Raw genomic sequence first — 10,863 nt, forward strand, 5'->3', positions numbered from 1 at the left:
TTATAGTAATTGTCAATTTTGGTTAAATACATGTGACTGCATCTACCTGACATGACAATGACTCAGCCTCTGCACATCAACCATTGAGGAGAACAATTGTATCAGGACTTTACATGTTACAGTTCATAAAATGACAGGCAGATCATTTGCCCCCCATAGCTCTTAGAAAGATTCACAAACCTAAAAGCATTTTTGATAAAATCGCTCTTTAAATCCATGAAATTTGCAGTATGCAAATAGTAAGTCTGTCAATGCATCATGGCAATAAAATTCTGAGCCATCATTAGCCCTTTCTAAAGCTTGGAGCGTATCTAATACATATGCTCAATATTTCTCCTAAAATATATTATGCTGTGTCCAACTTCTAATCAAAAGGGACTGTCCTCATTGACCCACGTCTACATATTTTAATTATATAGTGAGAATGTGAGCAGTCAGGTTATTTTTGCTGTTGAATCCATGGGGTGCAGGGTTTCTAATCTCTTAATCCAAAAAGCTTCTTGTTTTAGTAACATCAACTTCTTAGCATCACACAGGCTCCCTATTAAGCAAACCATGTGCTTAAACAAGAAAAGATAGGGTGACTACATCAGCGCCTGCAATTCCCAATCAGGTCTACCACAGACTGTTTAGACATGGGAGGAACTATAGTAGTTGTATTGTGACTGCAGTTCATTATCAGGCCTGATTCTCTGAGAACCTATATCTATTCACTGGGGAATATTTTTAATTTTCATTAATGGATAAGCAAGCAATGTGGGATATGTGTGAAGCAGAACTCTGGGCAAATCAAATCTTAACCCTGCACTGCAAGGGTTAAGTGCTTGTTTTGTCTAGGGAGCTAAAATAAAGTTATACTCGCCCAAACCATAATCCTGGCTTGCTCTTAAGCTGCTCCCTACAGCCTCTCTTCCCCTCCACTTCAGCGTTCTAGGGTCCTGTGAGTTATCACATCCTACAAAGTATATAGAACGCGAGGACGCCGAGAGATATACCACCTGTGGAGAAGGCGGGCTGGAGGGAGCGCTATAGGAGCCAGCAGGGACTGCGGTTTGGATGAGCATAACTTTTATTTTAGCTCCTTAGACAAAACAAGCACTTAATCCTTGTAGTGCAAATATTCCAATATTTTCAGGTATAATTAGATCTGTTTCTATAGATATAGAAGGTTCGAGTAAGGGAGGGTTGTAACCCTTGTGAGCTCTTATTCCTCCCTTCCTCCCTCCCTTCCTTCCTCCCACCCTTCCTTCCTCTTTATTTTTGCGATTTGAATTTCACTGATATTTCCCTTCATTTCTTGTCAGCCACAACAGGAAGTGAGAGAAAGTTCCCCCCTAAAGAGGGAAATCCCCGGTGGTTAGCATGGTCACCAGAATTAGTGTCTCCATTATAATTTTTCCCATCTAATTCTGTTCGGATGGCACCCCAAAATTTTGGAATTTCTTTCACTTTTAACGATAGTCACCAGGACACAGACCACCTGACGGGTGTTCTAAACCCTCTGCACCAGGGGTAGCCAAACGCTGGTCCTCCAGCTGTGGGTAACTACAAATCCCATGATGCATCTCTCTCTCCAGGAGTCGTGGCTGTGAGAATGTTGCAATACCTCATGGGATTTGTAGTTCCACCACAGCTGGAGGACTAGTAACCAGAGTTTGGACCGCCATTATATGTACCTAATGGGTTACCTGAATATACTTACCTTTCACTCATCCCATTTATTTAAAATCTTCCACATTTCTACTGCCATTCACCACCGGATAAGTCGAATACTTGATTCTGCCATATGAACCAGCAGGAGTTACCATTCCAGGACTGTAGATTCATGAATTTTAGGCACACTTTCTTTTTCAATTTATGTACAATCCCCTTTTAGATTGACCAAAACTATGCAATAATGAGGATAGACTGGTAAGTGTAGTTAATTTTAAATATGCAATACACTGTATATGTTATAATAATACCCATATAAATCGGTTATTTTGCTCTAGAAAAGCACTTGCATTACAAAAAAAAAAAGTTGCTTAAAGAAGAACTATGGGGTTAAGTCTTTTCCCCATAGTTCTCCTTAGGGTACCGGCAGAGAGCCGTGACGGGATCGAGAGGTGAGCGAACTCCGGTATGCGTTCCCTCACCTCCCGATCTACTGAGCCGACCTGTGACAGTCTCATTGTCACAGGTCGGCTAGAACTATGAGGTGAGTAAAAAGCACTCACTTATAGTTCTCCTTTAAAAGAATTAAGATTCAGTAAGTGTCATGTGTCTGTCTTCTATACATTGCGAGTTACAATCCCAAATGACCTGCCTGACCTGCTGTTTAATCAGATTTAAGTCTAATTACATCGCCTTCTATATATTTACTTGATGATCTGTGCGTTATCTGATCAGCAGCTTCCCTTAATTGTTTTTTCCATCTTTCTATTAGATGTTACATTTTAAGCTTAGTTGGAGACTATTAAACAAATGTAATAAATGTATTTTGTAAAGATATAATTGCTTTGCTGAGGACTCCAATCTAAGCAAGTCCAAAAGCAACTAGATATATTTTTAAGATTGATCATGAGGATTGTCCAGCACTGGTTATACAAGGCAAGCTTATTTGACAGCAGATCCGATATTAGCCCCCTTTGCAAGGGATCACTAGGCAGACTGTAGCATCTGTCACTTTTTTCCTCACTTTTATTTGTAAAATAAAGTCCTTCTCACCACAAACATTCTAATCCATTGCTATTAAGAATCCCTGTCATCCTACAAGATTGTTTATCTACTCTAGTGCATCTTCTAGTAAAGCTGTTTAAGAGGTATCCTTGGCGTGAATACTTTTTCCAGTTGAAATTAAACTCCATACAGATTTAACAAAAAAAAAAAAATCTACACTTAACACGTTAAATGCACATATGACATTATGTGCATGTTATTTACTGGTAAAAGCGTCCGGTGTGTAGACATCAAAGCTACGAGACTGCTGCTGGGCACTGCCATCTTGCATGTGATGTTGGCAGACTCGGAGCTTACTCTAACACTATATATTTCCCTTTGGGGTTTTTTCTTAATCTGGGACTCCATAGAATATAATAAAATATGTAAAAAGGAAATAAAGCTCGCAAAGATTCAAAATGAACAACAGGTTGCAAAAGATTGCAAGATTAACCCCCAAAAATTATTGAAATATATTAATAGTAAAAAAAAATCAGGTCGGAGCTTGTTGGCCTTTTAAAAGATAACTCAGACTTGGGACAAAGAGAAGGCAAATCTATTAAATACTTTCCTCAGCTCTGTGCACACCGAGGAACATGATATAACTCAAGTCCATAATGGGGAAAGCAGTGCCATAGCCTCTACTGAACCACAATGGCTGACTATTGATATGGTCCAGAAACAGTTAGACAAAATTAAGGTGAACAAAGCACCTGGGCCAGACGGCTTACACCCATGTGCCCTCAAAGAATTGAGCTGTGTAATTTCAAAGCCATTATATTTAATTTTTAGAGACTCTCTAATGACTGGCTTGTTACCGATGGATTGGCGCAAAGCCAATGTGGTGCCTATATTTAAAAAGGGATCAAAATCTTTACCAAGTAATTACAGAGATGTAAGTTTAACTATAATAGCAAGATACTTGAAAGTTTGATCAATGATCACATGCAATTGTTTTTGCTTGAAAATAATATAAGCGATAGTCAGCACGGATTCACAAAAGACAGAAGTTGTCAAACAAACCTACTTTCTTTTTATGAGGAAGTGAGTAATAAATTGGACAGAGGAATGGCTGTGGATATGGTATACCTGGACTTTGCAAAAGCGTTTGACACAGTTCCCCACATGCGGCGCATGTATAAGTTAAGGTCAGTAGGTATAGAGCTTTCCATCTGTAATTGGGTAGAAAACTGGCTTAAAGACCATATCCAGAGAGTGGTGATCAATGATTCTTACTCTGAGTGGTCTGAGGCTTTTAGTGGTGTCCCCCCAAGGTTCAGTGTTGGGCCCCTTACTGTTTAACCTATTTATAAATGTCATAGAATTGGGGATTAAAAGTACTATTTCTGTGTTTGCAGATGACACCAAGTTTTATGTTGTGGGAATACAGTCCTTACAGGATGTCTCCAACTTACAAGCAGATCTGAATGCACTGTGTGATTGGGCATCTATTTGGCAAATGCGTTTCAATGTTGATAAATGTAAAGTTCTGCACTTGGGGACTAAAAACATGCATGCGTCATACACTCTAGGGGAGTATGTTTGGGGGAGTCAATGGTGGAGAAAGATCTGGGTGTTCTGGTAGATCATAGACTCAATAATAGCATGCAATGTCAAGCTGCAGTTTCTAAAGCAAGCAAAATACTTTCTTGTATTAAGAGGGGTATAAACTCCCAGAGATAGAGACATCATCCTGCCCCTGTACAAAGCATTAGTAAGACCTCATCTGGAATATGCCGTTCAGTCTTGGGCACCAGTTCACACAAATGATGTTGTGGAACTGGAGAAAGTGCAGCGAAGGGCAATTAAACTCATAAGAGGCATGGAGGAGCTCGGCTATGAGGAAAGACTAACTGAACTGAATTTGTTCTCTCTGGAGAAAAGGCGATTAAGGGGGGGGCATGATCACCATGTACGAATACATAAATGGTCCATATAAAGAGCTTGGTGCCAAATTATTCACGTTAAGGTCACTGCAAAGGACAAGGGGGCACTTTTTGCGTCTGGAGGAAAAGCGGTTTAACCGTTGCATACCGAAATAATTCTTCACAGAACTGTGAAAATGTGGAATAGACTCCCCCAGGAGCTAGCTCTAGCTAGCTCTGTTAATTGTTTTAAAAACATCTGGATGTATTCTTAAATGCACAGAATATTACTGGATATTGAGTTCTTATAGGTGTATAAAGGTGCCCATACACTGCACGATTCTCGTACGAGAATCGCGGGAAATCCCGTGATCGTACGAGAATCGTGCAGTGTATGGAAGGCGTGCGACCGTTTCTACTGTACGGTCGCATGTCTTCCATCGAACCAGCAGGCTAGATAACCCGCTGGGAATCGTACGATTCTCGGCGAGTTAGTGGCCTGCTTGCTCGACAACTGACGAACGGGCTCACTGCCCGTTTGCCGTCCTCGCAAGCCCGCCCCTCATTGCAGTCATCGCAAGTCCGCCCCTCAAGGGGGCGGGCTTGCGATGATCGCAAGTAATATCTGCCTGTCCAAGATGGGCAGATCGTACGTTTTTTTTAAGTACTTTACAACCCTCGCAAGACAAAAGTCTTGCGAGGGTTGTAAAGTGTATGGGCACCTTTTAGGCATCAGGGAATATTCGATTGTCTTATGGGACCAGGGAAGGATTTTTTCCCCCTGTTGGAGCAAATTGAACCATGCTTTATAGTGTTTTTTTGCCTTCCTCTGGATCAACAGGGGTTAGCTGTGGTCATAGCTTTCTGTTTTCTTTTTTTTTTTTCTCTCCGTATCTCTATAGGTTGGACTCGATGGGCTTGTGTCTTTTTTTCAACCTGACTATGTAACTATTACTATAGACTCATCCTCTTCACCTGGCTCTGCCTTGCCTGACTCTAACACAACACTGTGTCTACTAGGTCTTATATATATTCTTATTTTTTTCGTCAGTCTGGGCATGTTTAATAGCATGTTCTGCTAGCAGGTTGTCTGTCTGCAAACCAGCTACCTCTTTGGCAAAACTTAGTTCTTACCCTGTTGGCCTTTAATGTATCTGAGGTTCCTACAGTTGCTTCTGTCTCTGATTCAGAGCCATTGATTAACTTCACAAGCTCAATGTTCTTCACAATCTGGCACCAGATGTTTTGCTTTGTGCATAAGGATCAACCTGCTGACAATTCATGGTCTTCCAACACTACTTTGAGCACCAAGAGCATTGAGCACACCACTGTCTGACCAGAGAAGCCTGCCCTCAGAGTAAATGCAGACTATGTTCTTTGAACGCATCTTCAACCTTTTAAAGCCTCCTGGTTTTAGCTCTAAGCTCGCTCCCACACAGGAGATCGTTTGATGAACAGAACTCTCTCTGCATCGCTTATGCTTTCCTCGAAGGGGATCTGATGTTTTTCTGCATTTGTGGGGGTCAGCCGTGATATGCAAGCACCTGCAAATCACCACAAGAAATCTAAGATTGTATACTTCTGTTTATTTCCTGATGAAATGGGTGACCGCAAATAGGAACATGGGTGCAGCACACCCTGTACAAAACCAGAAGTTGATTGTGGTGAAGCAATGCAGTGACACTTGCGATTTCTTCAGGGATTTGTGTCAAATTTATATTTCATGTTTATAGTTTTTGTTTTGTTTTTTTCTACATTGCTGCAGGGTTTCCTTTGACCCGATTCTAACATTTAGTGTTTGTGTGTTTAGTTGCTGAAATTTAAATCCGTACTAAATTGACTTTCTGTTGAGGAGAACTGTCAGAATTAATTGTACAATAAACATGTTACTACTAAGCTTTGAAAGAAAACCTATTTAGTTTTTCATAATATTACAATGTGTCAGAAGAGGAAGCTGACTAAGGCTGGGCACACACCTTACAACCATGGCAAGACTTTTGTCTTGCCATGGCTGTAAGGTAATTAAAAGAACGTACGATCTGCCTATCTTGGACAGGCAGATCGTACTTGCGATGATCGCATGCCCGCCCCGCTGAGGGGCGGGCTTCCGATGACCGCAATGCTGAACGGGCACAACATGCACAACATGCTTACGAACATGCTACACACCTGCTGAAAACCGTACGATTCTCGGCGGGTTTTCAAACATGTTCGTAAGATATAATCGTACGATCGCGGGATTTCCCGCGATTATTGTACGATTATCGCAAAGTGTGTGGGCACCTTGAGGCTATTCTATTGAAACATTGATTTTCCCTTTTTTTTGTGTGTTTTTTTGTTAGGTTGATTTCTTAAGAGTTAAGTTCAGTTTTAAGTGTCTTGTCATTTTTTTGGTTTACTGTGTTGAAAAGGAAAATGTTTGTGTGCAAACTTGGCAAGAAAATACTGATACAACTAGGTGTTATTGTTAGTTTCTAATTTTCCTTTCGCATTTGTAATAATCATCTAAATTCTTTCAAGATTCCAGCTTTAGTGATATGGATTTTAAGTGAAGTTGCATATAATTATGGATAGCAGCCTGGTTCTTTATAACTTAAGGGAGACACCTACAGGAGAGAGAGAAATGAATTCTCCTTTTAAAACTTTTAAGAAATATGTCTGCCTAGCATTCTATTTTAGTTTTTCAGATATTTTATTCGCCTCTATAGAAACCTACAAAGATGGATTGAAAGCATAATAGAAGCACATTAAAAAAACCTGCTATGGTCAGACCCTGGTGCAAAGTAAACATTATAATGGTCTGATGTGCAGCTTTAAAAGAAGGAATACAAAAATAATTTGTGCACATTAGACAAAAAAAATTGTAGCATTTGCATACTTTTAAGTTTAAAAGACCTAAATGACTTTAGGTTATTTCTTGAGTAAATGTAGCCTAAAATGAGTCATTATTTTACAGGGATATGGTGGATACTGTCAATTATTTTCATTGCGAAATACTTTATCACAGATTTTCTATATTGGCTGACTGTATGGCTGCTGTTTATACTTTTAATTACTCGGGATGTGTCCTTTTTTGTCTTGATATGAAGTGACCTTTTTTTCTTTTACATTTTATGACCTATTTTAGTGACTAGATTTGGGTTGGAGAGTAATTATAGTCATCCCTGTGATTACCAGTAAATAAGTAGCTGCGCAAGTTCTTCTTCTTCCCATAAAAGACAAGCTTTTTAATTTTGTAGGGAAGAAAGGCATTTTGGGAGATGCTAAATACTGTAAGCTAATAGGTTTGCTTATATTAGTGTTATGAAAGGTCAGTTAAAAAAATGCTAATTAAATGTTGATGCTCAGGTGAGAAGGATTTGGCACGTAACTGTGATCTGTGTTCAGTTAACGTGTCAGGGGAAAAAAAATTGTTTCAATATTCAACTTCATGAATCATCTTGGGAAAATCAATCATGCTACACATAGATATTGGAGAATGGTCAGATATGCAGATGTGTTCCAACAGACAAATATCCTTTTTGTGAGATCTTTACAATAACATGCATACTGGGATTTCCAGAAAGACATGTTTATAGCTTCGGAGGAAGAGCTATCGGGAAGACCTCTTTGGCGCGTACTTTTCTCCTAAATTGTAGGTCAGAGTTAAATGGGGAAAACAGCATATGCAGTACATCTTTGCATATTCCCCTATGTTTTAATCACTGTAGAGACCTTGTAAGTACAAAAAAAAACCTCATCTACCAATAATTGACTTCACCAGTGCTTATTGGCAGTGGAGAAACTAATTCTATGTCCTTATGTTTTCAGACTACTGTAGACTCCCAGTGCACTAGGATGTTCTAACAAGTTGGACAGTCTGTTTATCGCAGTTGGAAGTGCTCATCATCCCTTAACCACCTCCCAACCAGCCATTGTAGTTAAATGGCTGGTCAGGGCAGCTGCTGTTCTAAGCTAATGTTTAAAAACATGCTTTTCTCTGGATCATTTGCGAATTACCTGCTTTTGCCTCAACACCTTTTGTTTTAATGCAATGCCAGCCTAAAGTTTTTTTATGCCAGGAATCCACTCTAGTCATTATCTATTGAATGAAAATGTTAGCAATAAAGGAAATCCCACATTTTTAGCATTTTTCTGCATTTAGTAAAAAAAATACAGTGGTTCTTAAGTACCACCAAAATAAAGCGCCATCTGACTCAAAAAATTATCACATTCATTTTAGTGTTCACTATTGCATGACTGTGTGAAAAATGGTCTGGAAAGAAGGGGTGTGTAACCTGCTGATATTGAGGTGGTTAAGGAAGCCTTACATAGCCCAATCCTCACTTGGATGTTTCAGATAACCTAATTTGGTATGTAGTCAGTATGAAGCTGCTTAGAACCAGTACAGTGTTGATAACTGAATTGCTAATATGGGTCATTCTACATCTATATATTTTTTTTGTAGTTGACACAGAAGCTAATTATAAAGCATGGCCACTACTCAGCATGGTTGGATTGTTTTGTACGATCTCAAAAGATCCAGAACAAGCATTGTCCCTAGAACAGGTTTATGCAATGGAAGCCAAAAGTAAACTAAAAAAAAAGCAACCCTTTATAGGTGGTAAAGGTTTTGGTAATCCTTAACAATAATAGCAGGGGAAAACTTCAGTTTTCGAGTTTTTAGAAAAGAGAAACTTTTTTTTTTAAAGTGTTCTACTTTTGTGAATGGTAACAAATCTAAAGTAGGTGTTATCCCAGAAAAAAAAACCGTTAAAGTGGCAGCGATTTACAGAAAGGCATATTGATATGCATGAGTTAGAGGTGAATGCTTAGAAGGACACTGACATATCATGCGGTAAGGTCATTTTTGTATGGGCGTAATATTTTATTACTGTTGGATGTAAACAGAGATCTCCATGAAGTTAGTATACAACTAGAAGAAAAAGGAATCAATAGACTTTTTAAACTCCTTTTCCCATTCTGGGAATATTTCTACTTGTCTGTCCGTGCTACCCATCTTTCAGTTTCTTTGGCCCTCTCTTGAAATTTTGTTCAAATAGCTATAATAGGGTTTTCCAATTCTAGATGAACTTGGCAATGGTAAGAAAACTGAAGACATGTTTCTTTATTTCCACTCCATATTTGACTTTGCTTCCAGCACATATTTAAACTTTTTATTTTCAGAGACAGTCAGAAATGGGGCAAAGAAATACATTATCTAGAGTTTGGTTAGTAGCCTATAGGAAAATTGATACCTGTACGAACTGTTAGATTTTTACCGGAAACTTGCAAGTGCGTAATAAAAAAATTAAAGCAACATTTTTAAATTTAAAGTCCAAAGATGAATGTGTAGAACATTTGTCTCCTGATCCAGATTTTTTTTTTTTTTTTTCCCCCTACCAATTCTTGTTAATGAGGTAGGGACAAGACCTTTCCATCAATAAGATTGCATGCGAACATGTGACGCTTTTTCTTAAACAATACAGACTAATGATTTTAGGGCATTTTCTTTATAATTATGAAGAACTGTAACTCAATCCATGATTATTCAGCAATGGAGAATGGCAACCAGCAAGCAATCATGGATTGCTGAGATTTGTAGTCCTTTATGGCCGGTTGCCATTCTCTATTGCTGTATAATCATTGATCCCATCAATCCATCATTATACAGGTCTGCGTGGGGGGTCTCTCCAGGGTGGTGTGGGGCTGTCCATTGCTGTGCCTGTCTCTGCAGGCACCAGAAAGGAGATGTGGGGCTGGACCGGCATTGTCACAGCTACAGCGAGGTCCCCAGCAGGCTGCCTGAGGTCCCTAGCTAGCACAGTACCTCAGGCAACCAAACTTGTTTAAAAAGGGCCAGTATCTGCCTTTTAATATCGGGGCATTTTCACAAGTACTCGTGCTCTTGAAAATGCCCTGTATTGGCCTTGATACCAACTATCGGTACTGGGACATCCCTAGTTTTTACCGTTTACATAAACCTCAGTTTGCTCTGTACTTAGCTTCTAAAAAGATCTTATTTAGAAGCAAATACTCCTGAAATTGCTCTACCTATTTAGAACTTTTACAATTTTAATTACTGATCTCAATTTTAGCTTCCAGTATACACTAATATCTTGCTTCATTACAGGAGAAATGTATAAATACACCTCTATCAATTTCAATATCAAAACTGGAGCAACTGTGCATGACATCCAATCAGTTTCTCTCATTTTCATTTTCAAATCTTAACTGAACAAACTGAAGAGAGAATCTGGTTGCTATGGGCTTCAGACTGTCTTTATCCAAATTTGATGAATTAACACCCCCCCCCCCCCCA

The 10,863-nt window shown here is 39.2% G+C and overlaps 1 protein-coding gene across 1 annotated transcript in view; it reads left to right on the forward strand.

Annotated features, from left to right (window-relative positions):
- Positions 1-10,863, forward strand: part of MAN1A1 (mannosidase alpha class 1A member 1) — a 174,470-nt gene that overhangs the window by 36,964 nt on the left and 126,643 nt on the right. The gene's annotated exons all lie outside the window — the stretch shown is intronic.

The sequence above is a fragment of the Nanorana parkeri genome, unplaced genomic scaffold (assembly GCF_000935625.1).
Source record: "Nanorana parkeri isolate BGI_ZX_2015 unplaced genomic scaffold, ASM93562v1 scaffold22, whole genome shotgun sequence".
Classification (NCBI taxonomy): domain Eukaryota; kingdom Metazoa; phylum Chordata; class Amphibia; order Anura; family Dicroglossidae; genus Nanorana; species Nanorana parkeri.